The sequence below is a fragment of the Cupressus sempervirens genome, chromosome 5 (assembly GCF_028749045.1).
Source record: "Cupressus sempervirens isolate cs-2001-9-10 chromosome 5, ASM2874904v1, whole genome shotgun sequence".
Taxonomy (NCBI): domain Eukaryota; kingdom Viridiplantae; phylum Streptophyta; class Pinopsida; order Cupressales; family Cupressaceae; genus Cupressus; species Cupressus sempervirens.
In genome coordinates, this window is record NC_143122.1 from 345,536,071 (window position 1) to 345,546,543 (window position 10,473).

Here is a 10,473-nt window from a genome sequence, read left to right on the forward strand (position 1 = left end):
TGAGATAATGTGATAAGGTATGATGATCCTCACAATTCAAAAAAGTCGAGACCTAATATGGTGATTATTCACACAATTTCTTATGCTTTCTCTTTTCATGTCTTCATCATGACTATTGAATGGTTATATGAATAATTCTTGTGATGAATATTTTTATATTGTGAATTTTTCTAGTATGTATGTTAAATCTTCACTATATGGGAAGATTAAGATATCATTAAAACCCTCTTTCAATAGATTTTAAAATGGGAAATTAATAAGAGAAGGGTTTGAACTAAAATGAAAAAAAAAATCTTTAAAACAAAAATAAATTGATGGGTTCACTGTATTTTTCCCCATCAGATTAATGTTGGGATTTTTATAAAAAGAAATGTTTTAATAGAGAAAGAAATTTGTTTAATTTAATTTTATATTTATAAAATGAATTCATTAAAAAACCATTATATATATATATAGACACACACACACACACAATTAATAATGGTGGGGAGGCGGGCCATCAAATCCCTACCTCTCACCTTGGTAGAGACTGTCACATGACAACAAACCCTGCTGTGTACAATAGGTACTGCTGTCACAACAGACCCTACCATGTATAGCAGTAACTATTGTCATGGCAGTGGGGTGCCATGGGTAGCGCCATTTTTATAAGGGTTGCTTTATTTAAATTTTGTTAAAAAAATTATTATTATTTTATTACGATGTAATAAAATTTATTAATAAGATTTTTAATATTATTTAATAAAATTGATTAATACATTTAAATATTTTTTTATTATAATATAATATTTTATTAATAAGTTTTAATATTAGTTTTTGTAATTATTTAATAATTATTTTTATTAATAAGTTTTTAATTATTAAATCAATTATTAAATGAATTTAGTAATAATGTTATTAATTATTAATATTTTATAATTAATAGATGTTTAAGGGGGCTTAAATTTATTTAATTATTATTAATAAATCTAATTTTAATGAAATTGATTAATTATTTTATTTAAAAATCAATGGTGATTATTTTTAATAATTTAAATAAATAAATACCCTTAGGTCATTTGGATCAATGGATTTATAAACTAAATTAAGGTAATTGTACAATTATTTAAATATAAGAACAGGTTAATTTGTAAGGTAAACTATGAATTTTTATCTGCTTGAAACATACATTAAACTGGAAACTAAATCCTTACTTTTACTCAACTATATGTTTTCAAAATCAAACCAAACTACAAAATTACACTTTGTTATCTGTATGTTATCTGTGTTTGGGTTTGGGTTGACTAGAGTGTTGACTAGTTTTAGGACGTCTACTAGAGGCTTGGAAGTTTTGTGATTGTGGTAATATGTTGACTTGATCTTGATCATTTTATTTCAACCATGGTAATGTGTTGGGAAGTTCTATGTTGAGTGTGATTCTATTGTTGATTATTATTTTCATTGTCATCGTGGGATAGTGAGATGAATGGTATGGTATATTTGACTTAACCATTTTGAATCTTCGATCAGTATTATTGGGATGCTTTCCAGTTGCTCATAGAGAAATGATGTGTTGTTATTATTTGATGCTTTTTAGTCACTTGTATAGGACTGAGGTGATTTTATATGATTATTTGATTTGTACTTTTATGAGCCTATGGTAGGTTATCTATATATAATGTTAGGAGGTGGCTTGCAATGGAGGTTGGGGCCCTAAGTGGTTGCTAGGGTAACCCATTGTAAGTTGTTTAATAAATAAAAATACTACACTAAATAAGAGTAAAATAAACCTAATAAGAGTTTTTGTATATTCTCGCCCATGCCTTGAGTGCTAGTACAAACTAGGGTAGGAGTAGAGAGAACGCTTGGTTGCAACCATGCATTGTTAGTATGCCTTGTCAGTATGAGAGAATACTAGTGCCGCATAGGGATCACTAGGGGGATGGGGTCCTGAGAGACTACCAAGGTAACTGTAGCACGATTTGTGCAATGACACTTGCCCACTTACATAGTAGATTTCCTACATGTCTTTGTGTGTCTCTGGGTATAGATGTCGATTTATCTTGGAACCTTTGAGTTAGATTACTTTTAGGATTTCTTGGACTTAGAGAGTACCTTTGATAATTGGATTGATATCCTATTTGGGACTCGAGACTATCTCCTCAGTGTAGTGGGAGTGGGCCATTTAGGTTCCACGTGGTCGAGTGGTAGTGCTCTATACTCTTACCATTGAGATCTATCTGTAGATATTGTGGCTAGAGTTTCCTTGTCTACATTTCCTTTCATTCTATTTATGTGTATTATGATGGATGGTTGTATCTCTATGATAGATAGTTGTATCTTTATGATGGAAAGTTATATCTTTATGATGGATGGTTTCATTTAGTGTATTGTACTTTGTATCATGGATCTGAAAAGGATGATGTAATCTATTTTTATGAATGTATATTATTTTAGCCTTTCATACCCTGTGACATTTAAACTGGATGATTGAGCATTCCAAATTTTATTGCCAAGTAGCATTCAAAACTGTTAGAGTAATTATTTGTTTGCACTTATTAATTAAATCACTTTGATTTAATTAATTAAGTTTCCTATTACTCTATTTTGCTTAAGCTATCTTGTAGGTGCATTATTAATTAATTATTAATTAATAATGTGCAACCTAGCTTTTTAATTTAGGGTTTCTATCTCACCTTTATAAGGATGAGCATTGTACTTTCTTCATTATCTCTTATGCATTTTTCATTTGAGAGCAACTTTTCTTCTATCTCCATTTTTTAGCAAACCCTTGCCTCTTCTCGTCTTTTTCTTCTGCGGCAGGTTTTTGCATGCAAGGATTCGAAGGCTTTGTGGATTTGATTGGCTAATTTGCTCAAATCCTACATGGTATCAGAGCCAGATCTGCTGTAGCTTGTTCGGTGTTTCAAGAAAAAGGGAGAACAAGGGTTTGGCGGATCAGCTCTGGTATTTTTTCAGGCTTTTTCTGAGAAAATAGGGGGGTCACTGATTTTCAAAGCAGTTTGAGGCCAAACAGACCTCACGGATGGATTCAAAAGGCATCAAAACCCCTGTTTTGATATAAAATTTGTCTGATTTAGACAACCTTGATCTGGGAGGCAAATTTTTTTTGTTGAACAGGGTCGTACGGCCCTTGGCACGTGGATCGAGGCAGAAAATTAAAAAAAATCGCAAAAATTTTGGGGAAAAATGCGGTTTTTGGCCGCGGCGGTTAGGAAAACCGTTGGCGGTCACCAAAACCGCTAGCGGCTGCGGTAAACCGCCGACGTTTACCGCCTGCGGTCCCGCAGACCGCCAGTGGCTCTGTGGCCGCTGCGGCTCCACCTCCGCCGGCCGCCTACGCTCAGCCGCTCGCGTGCGCTCATTCTCCACCACGGCAATGGCACTCCGCCCTCCCTCCGCCCGACCACCGCCCGGCCGCCACTCCGCCAGCGGTGCGGGGGTGGTGCAGGGTTTTAAATTTAAAAAAAAAAAAATTTTATTAAAAAAATAATAATTTTTTCATGCATTTCAGAGGGTCTGGTGTTTTTTCTCCGTAACTTGAGCATATAGACGTATTTTTTCGATCTAAAAAATGCGCTGGAAAGCTGGTTTCGAGACGGAGATATTTGTGCAGGCTTTTTTTGAGTTTTGATGCAGTTTGGTTTCCTGTTTTGGTAGTCAAAGCCGGATGTTCTATTTTGCACTCCGGGAGGCGTATCTTGAGCATCCGATCTCCGATTTTGGACTTCTTTATATCGCTGGAAAGCTCTTTCTGTGCTCTTTCCAGTGATGCTAGTTGTTGTTCTAGATTCTATTCCAGGCACATCCTATTTAGTCTTTTTCATTTTAGCATTCTAGTGGATATCCTATTTGTTTCAGGTCCGGGGATCGATTTTGTTGCTTCAGTTGCTTTGTTTTGGGCTCTACCTTCTGTTGTTTCAGCCTTATGTCTTTTCTGATCATTGTTAATATTCATTGTAAGCATTTTTATGCAACGCACTGAGATAAAGTGCCACTCTTGCGTTTCAGGATCCTTTTCATCATTTTGATTCGTTGTACTCGCACTATTTTATAAAGTGCCATGGGGGGGATAGTTGTTTGCCGCTTATAGGCCCTCTTTCTCTTTTTTCTCATGCAGTGTCGATGACACGTGCCTTTATTGGTGTCTGTACCTCACTCTCGATGTGTCTGGTTCCTGTGTTGTAGGAGATTTTTTGGCCCACCTTTTCAGCTGCCTGTCACCTCACCTACCTTAAGGCGAGGTTATATTGTTGTTCTATGCTTCTTTGGTTGATGGTTCGTTGGTGTGAGCTACGTATTTAGTACCTGATCCTACATACTAGGCGATTGTAGTAGCTGGCTACCTATGCATTTCAGTGAGATGGATCATCTACCATATAGACACGCTCGGTTCGTGCCTTCTATTTCCATGGAGGTTCTACAGATCAGCATTTTGATAGAGTTTTGCGGTTCTTCATGCTTCAGTGATTCTCTTCTGATCTCGTTGTTCCTTCTTCTAGAATATTCTTTGCTATCTCTTTTTGGAGTAGGGTTTTTCCCATGTGGTTTTCTCTATTTCTCCTCTTTATAGAGATTATATTGTGATTGGGCACCTGATCAGGCCTTGTTGTCGGGACCCAATTTTCCTGCTTTCATAGCTGTGCTAGGTTAGCTTACCTCCTGAGCTTCGCTTAAGGGGGGGTGTTAGAGTAATTATTTGTTTGCACTTATTAATTAAATCACTTTGATTTAATTAATTAAGTTGCCTATTACTCTATTTTGCTTAAGCTATCTTGTAGGTGCATTATTAATTAATTATTAATTAATAATGTGCAACCTAGCTTTTTAGTTTAGGGTTTCTATCTCACCTTTATAAGGATGAGCATTGTACTTTCTTCATTATCTCTTATGCATTTTTCATTTGAGAGAAACTTTTCTTCTATCTCCATTTTTTAGCAAACCCTTGCCTCTTCTCATCTTTTTCTTCTGTGACAGGTTTTTGCATGCAGGGATTCGAAAGCTTTGTGGATTTGATTGGCTTATTTTCTCAAATCCTACAAAAACAAATGTATATTATTTAAATGGACTTTAGAGTTTTAATTATTCTTTCATATGGATGTGGTGTTTTTTAGACTTAGTATTAATTAAATTTGAATGTGATTCAACATCTTGTGATCCTTAAGGAATGTAACCTATTATGCATGCTTATAGATGATTGTATGTTATTGCTTCAACTACTTTATGTTTGATGTGTATGTTATTCTTGCTTGTTAAAAAACAATTTTTTGGCAAAGTTAGTAAAACTTTAGGCTAATTCTTTTGGATCCCTTGGTGGTGTGTTACACTATTCCAGCATTCTTTTGGACACAATCTCAAACTACTAGACGAAGGTATTTCATGTATGAGATCATGTGGAAATCCCACCCGAAGTTAAGGGCTTGGATCTCATGGTGGTGTAACCTTCTTGTTGAAGGAATGAATATGATATGTATTGCTAGTAAATTGGAAAGAATATTCAAAGAGATTAGAGGATGGAGACAATATTTCTTTGGGAACATTTCTAAGGAAAAGAAGACTACTGAAAAGAAGCTAGAATCTCTTCAAAATTATTTGGCACAGGGTTATGCTAGCACTGAAAATCAATAGGAGGAGAGGGAATGCTACGATATGTGGAAGACCCTTTTGAATCGTGAGGAGATGGTTTGGAAGAAAAGATCTATGGTAATTGAAATATGACCTTCTTCCATAGATCTTTGTCAAGGAGAAAAAAGAGGAAAACCATTAACCTCCTAGTCAACAATAATGGTTAGGAGATAATGGAAGATCAAAAGTTAAAGGTTTGGACCAATAGCTATTTCCAAACAATTTACAATCCCCCATCTATTTAGGTTAATAGTAGCATGCAAGAAGCTATTTTGAGACTAATTAATCTGGTCATAAATAACTAGATGAATGAGGCCATGACTAGTAAGGTCAAGGCAAAAGAGGTAAGAAAGGAAGTGTTGAACATGAACTAGTACAAAGCTCTAGGTCCTGATGGGTTGCCCTCCAATTTTTTTTATAGGAATTCTAAGATATTGCTAAGTATGACATGGTTCACGTGGTGAATGACTTTGTCATAATTGGTAAGTTACTGAAGGAACTTAACCAAACATTCATAGTGATAATACCTAAGATGGAAGACCCTAAATGTCTAGAAGACTTCAAACCCATTAGTCTCTGTAATATGATCTATAAAGTCCTTACTAAGATTATGGTCAACTATATCAAGCCTGTACTTGATAAGTTTATAGGACTGAACTAGAATGGTTTTGTGCTAGGATGATAGATTCTTAATGTGGTTATAACCACTCATGAGGTAATACAATCTATGGAGAGGAGCCAAAACCTAGGTATGGCCCTTAAACTTGATATATCTAAGCTTAAGAAAAGGTTAGGAGGGAAAATGTATTGGATATCCTAAACTAACTTGGCTTCAATGAGAATTTTATTAAAATTACCAGGACAACTGTGAACATTATCACATTTTTATTTTGGTTAATGGAGCCCCTAGCATATTTTTCTCTTCCTCACAAGGTCTGTGTCAAGGTGACCCCCTTTCACCTTGCCTATTCATCATTGTGGCGAAGGTGATGAGTAGAAACATAGTGGCTATGGATAACTCAAGTAGAATAAAAGGAGTCAAACCTACTTCTATCTGACCCCAATTGATTATCCAATAGTTTATTGATGAAACCTTCTCATTTGGCATCTCTTCTATACATAAATCTAGGGAGTGGAAAGCAATTCTAAATCAATAAGAGGATATTTTAGGTCAGTACATAAACTATCAGAAAAGAAAAGTGTACTTTTTCAAAATAGATTCTAGTTTGAGAGATAAGGTGACCAGAATATTGGGTTACTAGGAGGCTAGCATTTTGGACACATATCTTGGCCTCTCGCTCACAATTAAAGAAGTCTACAATGAATACTAGAATGGCCCATTGGAACACTTTCAGAGAAAGTTGATAAGTTGGAAGGGAAATATCCTAGGCAATGCTAAGAAATTTCATCTTCTCTCAACCTCTTTGTAGGGTATTCTAATATACTCCCTCTCTATTTTTAAACTGTCTGGTAGATATAGAGACATCCTTTAAAAAATCCAAAGGAATTTCTTATGGTCAAGTTTTGAAGAGAATTCTAGGATGAGCTTGGTGAGTTGGGAAAATGTTTGCATTCCTAATGGCCTTGGGGGATTGAATATCAGGAGGATAGGACACATGAACATATCCCCCTTGACTAAAGTTGGCTAGAGATTGGTGAACTCTCTAGGTAGTTGGTGCAACATTGTGAAGGATAAATATCTAGGAGGGGAATTGACCCATCACTTCATCTAGACCCATGCTCTCAATTAGGGTTCAAAAATTTGAAATAATGTGATGCACACTTGGATAATTCTAATGAAGGGTACTGACTAGGTGGTGGAAAATGGTAGGAAAATTGAGTTTTGGAAAGACTAATGGCTTCAAGAAAACCCCCTCATGCACACTAAATTCCAACCCTTGAGAGAGGATTGCACTAGATAGAATGATACTTTGATTCAAAGCTATATCACCCTAGAAAGGGAATGGAAAAGAATTCATAATATGGAAGGGATAGAGCTTTCTTTGGAACTCTAAAATCTTCTTTAGAGTTATAAGATCTTTTCCACATCAGCTGGTGGCTCTTTGGTTTAGAGACTTACCCCCTTGGGAGACTCCATGTTCAAATTAGCTTATCTCTATTGTCTTGGACAGGATGGGGCCCTAGGGAATTGGAGGAAGGTCTGGTACCCATGGATCTTGCCAAAGATAAAAAAAATTTGACGGATGGCCTTACACAAGAATAAGCTCACCATTGAAAATCTTCAAATGAGAGGGTGTCAGCTATCTAACTATTGTGTTTTGTGTTACAAAGAAGCTGAATCTATCCTCCACCTCTCCTCCACTACCCTTTTGCATCTAAGTTTTGGAGGGGAATCCTTACACTATGAGAAGTCCAATGGTGAGCCAATGAAAACTTACACCAATTTATTCACTGGAACGAGCCAATAAATCACCTTTATCTCAAAACTTTATGGTGAATTATCCCCCTGTATGTCGTGTGGAAAATCTAGAAGGAGCATAATAATAAAATCTTCATGGACAAAGCCAATACTAGTTCGGTCATGACACAATAGATTATTAGACTCTTAAAGGACTATAGTAGGATCTAAGAAAGTTTTTCATACCTAATGAGTTGGTTAGAACGCATCATGGGTTTTCCAGGGAGGATCTTTTAGTGCCTTGGGATGTGATCTGCTACATGATTATGAGGTATATTACCCTTTAAGATAAGTTCCAAGTGTTGTATTTTTACCATTTCCCCATTCTCAACCATTTTAGGAACCATGATTTGATTTCTTTTCCTTACCCTTTTCTGTATTCCATGGAGGATTATGTCTTTAAGGCTAGGGAAAAGAGAGAAGAGGGTAGACCCTTTTATATTATCCACTAGGGTTTCATGCATAAACATTGCAAACACTACCTTTCCTTAAACCCAACACTTCTGGTCAACTCACTAGCTACTCCTATTCCCTAGATATCCATGGACACCACTCCTCACTCTAGCCATAGAAAAGTCAAGAAAACCACTAGTTCAGAGGTTAAAATTAGCCTTATTAAGTTTGATACTGGCATATAGGGAAGAGAAAGAAAATTTCTTGGAGAGCTAGTAAATATCTCCAAATGGATAAATTCAAGTCCCCCCCTAAACAAGACTTTAGCTTTGAGTCAACTAAGAGTGAGAAGAACCCCATCAAGACGAAGGGGCCTCACTGGGACATGACAAAGAAGGTTGTCTCTAGCTCTCCTAGCCCCTCACATGTCTCAGACACCCTAGAAGCTTTCCCTTCCCTGAACAAAAGTTTGGGGGATGAAATCACCTCCCCCATGAAAGGCACTCCCAAAGGTGAGTGGGAAAGGGAAACATAGCCGTCAGAGCTATAGCAAGGCAAGGTTGGAGAGGAAAGAGAATTCTATAAAAGAGCTCATGAAGAACCACATTGGCATTTATAAAAAATTGAAACCTTGTTGAATTCTCCATAAAGATCATGCACTCTACTACCACCACTCTTTATTTCCTATAGATGAACAAGGATTATAAGGATCTGGGCAAGGAGAGTGAAACCACTCACTCTATTTACAACATCTTGGTTGAGGATTGGCTCAAAATTCTCCTTGAGAAACCTATTAAATAGGAGGGGGTGGACATAAACAGGGAAGAACCTGAGTAGAAGAGGAAGGAGGAAGGTGGAAAGAAAGCAGAGAACTAGCCTTGATTCTATTTTTGTTGTTGTTGTTTTTATGCTTTGGCCTCTGATGAACTTGGTGCCCCATGGGGTTTTGTTATGTATATTTTTGAACAAATACTAGACTAGAAGAAATAATTCTAATAGCTATTGTTATATTTTAACTTTTTGTATGCTTGTTAGGAATAGGGAAGATGGTAAGAACTGCTCTAGTTTGGAGTTTTTTTGTGTTTTGTTTTTGAAGTTTAAAACTGGTATAGGTTAGATAGGTGGGTGATATCCTCTAGATGTTTTTGGTTAGCCCTTTTTGTACTCTAGGGTCAGCCCCCTTTACTTTTGGCTTCTATCTAATAATTTGAAAATGTTGAATTATGGTGTGTGTGTGTGTGTGTGTGTGTGTGCACGCGCGCGTGTGTATTTGTCATTAAATTCTAGAAATGTTATGGTTAAAAATGTAAGATGGAGGGAGCTCTAAAAAACTAGTTCCTATAGCACCAAATGTCTTGAACTAATTATACTTGAGATAAATTATTTTTAATAATATATTTAATTGATGAAAGTTATTTAAACTTGATAAAAATTAAAATGTGTTAAAAATACTTGAGTGCAATTGGTGGACATGTTCAAAACTAATTCAGTAACCCTAGTTAGTGAATGTAATAGTACTAGTCAATACAAGAACAATAAGAGATTCACAATTAATCATTATATCATAGATTCTTTGATTGGTAGAAATTAGAAATTTTAATTATTAATTATGTAAAACTGATTGCACTAGTACTATGTCTAACAAGAGGCACTTATAGGAAAATTCTCTAAAATAGAAAATAGAAAGACAATTACATATAATAGTCATAAAGACATCAACAACGAATGGTAGTCAAGGTCTAGAGTATTGTTAGAGGGTTCTATTTCCTATGAATAGTCTATTGTTACTCTTGTAGATAAATTGCTCTATCCTAACTTTCTTATACCATTTTCTCTGTCCACATACACCCCTTTCCGAACAGATCACATCATGAATGGTGGAATGCAACACCAAGTATAGTGTACACACTATCTCTCACTAGCCCTTTCTTCCCCATTTCTGGACATGACTTAAATTTTTTTATGTCTTCTGCGATCTTGTGGCCTCCACACTGCTATATATTTAGTTATCATATCATCACTTATACTACCAGTTT